A 2,349-nucleotide genomic window follows, 5' to 3' on the forward strand; every position below is an offset into this window, starting at 1 on the left:
ATCCATGATCACTCGTCTCTGTTTCTCCTATTCCCTATCCACTGGCTGGAGCTAGCTCCTCAGCATACTGGGGAAAAAGTTCTTGATGTTACTTTACTATCTATGGAGTTTATAATCTCTATGGCTGTGGAGTGGATGTACTGGCCTTAATTGTTTCCTCAGTGAGTGGGAGGTGTTCCACAGCAACCCCTTTCCCTTGTCCTCCTGCCAGATGTGGTTGGAATAGACTCTTTTCAGTGTTTTCTTTAACCTCCCAGCCCATGGTAGTCATGGCACAAAAATCTCATTAATTCATCCAATGCATATTTATTCCATTCATAAAGCATTGCTTTAAGAAGCTGCGGAAAGATGTTAATGTTCCCTTAAATTGGGAGGAAAAAATGGCTATTGTGGCAATGGAGAAGGCATGGAACTATAACTTAAGAAGTCTTGGTCAATTCCTGGCTCTACTACTTACTAGTTCTGTGACTGAAACCACATCACTTAACTATATTCCATAAGTGCTCAAGAGAAGAATGGCACAACAGCTGTGAAAGTACTTAAATTGTCATCACAAAGAACAAAGAGGCAGTGACCCAACAGTTGGTAGAACGCCCCCTCATTTCTCCTCCTTCTGCAAACACATCATTGAACCATGATTTTCTGGAGAAAGTTGCATCTTGGAGGCGATACATAATAATAACTGTAATATTAGCAACACTTCAGAAAACCTCTGTTATATCCCAAGGCACAACATTTAGAATATGGTTCTTTTTAATTTTAAACATCCTGGTAAGGTGTGTAGCACTGTCCTCAAGATGTCTATAAAAATTCCCAGTGGATATCATATTCTAGGAAATTCCAGCATAAGCAAAAACCCACCTACCCCCCTCCCCAGGTCCTAGGCGCAAGAGAGGAAAAATATCACATATTGAACTGGAACTCTTGGACATGAGAGTAAGGTATGCGGTTCTGTTGCAGAACCAGAGGCAGGCCATTCACTGCTCATGCCCCTTTCTTTCTGTGGGAGGGCTGGCTTCTCCAGTGTACTTTAGTTTTCTCAACTACCAGATAATTTTAGGATAAGTGATCTCAAACTTCTTGGGGAGTATAACCAGCAAATTTTCAGAACACAATGAAAGTATGCCTCCTCGTGCTTTAAGGGAAAGGCCATATTTAATTCTGAGGTTAGCATCACAAATATTTGAGTTCATGCAAGGTTTCAAAAATGTCCTGTAAATGTGGAACCAATTTTAAAGCAAGAAATGAGACTAGTTTATAAAACTATTAGCCCAACATCTGTGATCTATAAAAGGAGAGCAAGACTTGGGTAAGACAGAAGATAGCATATGTAGGAATGGAAACACAGTGGAAGATAAACAATGGTAATTTGGAAGGAGTGTTTTGTCTTCTGAGTGGTGTTGACTTCTTTGAGTATTTATAAAAGCTACAGTGCATGTTTCATTATATTGTCTTTTAGATAGACGCTAATAAAAAAATCAACATGATATATTCCTCCTTGCTGGGATGACTAATGGGCTATAAAAGAAGTATTTGGATGATTTTATAATTTCTATGATCCAAATTAACTCAATAGCCACTGACTTTATGCACAAAGAATAGAGGACATAAACTAGACGATGGTATATTTATACCTCAGAATAAAACTTATCCTATTGGGCCAGGGTGCCCTTCAAGATAGAAACCTAAATGAATACCATTTTATGTGCGTGCATATGGTGAACTTAAGAGACCAGTAAATATAGCATTCCATCAGAGGAGTGTCTCCATGTTGGGTACCCCAAGGTAAAAACAGGGAAGAAGAAGTGGGCAAATTTTTAAAAATTTTTATATTAAAGGGAGAACTGATCCACCATGACTATGAGCACTTGTTAAAGGCCTCAAATTAAATTAAAAATAATGAATTAATATGCTCCTCTCCACACTTGCTCCTCCCCTCAGTGGATAACTAAATCATATGGAAAGCAACATTGCTCTAACAGTAGCTAGTCCTCCTGCTCAAGGCTGAGGTCCTCTTTAATTCTTGGACTGTTTTCTTCATCTTCTCCTTTATCTATGATAGGGAATTTCTCAGGACTCTAGTCACTTTGAACAGCAGTTGAAGTTTGTTGTGCAAGTATGCAGTCATCTCCTGAAGGGACAAGAGAAGGCATGCACCATTTATTATAGTAGAACTCCAGAAACCCTGGTGGTTGGTAGGATCTGGGGGTGGAAGGATGGGAAAGTGTATGGTAACAGATCAAAAATTTTTTTCTTTTTAAAAATTTATTTTTATTTATTTATTTATTTATTTATTTATTTATTTATTTATTTATATTTATTGAAGTAGAGTCAGATTACAAGGTTGTG

This window comes from Vicugna pacos, chromosome 10 (assembly GCF_048564905.1).
Source record: "Vicugna pacos chromosome 10, VicPac4, whole genome shotgun sequence".
Lineage (NCBI taxonomy): Eukaryota > Metazoa > Chordata > Mammalia > Artiodactyla > Camelidae > Vicugna > Vicugna pacos.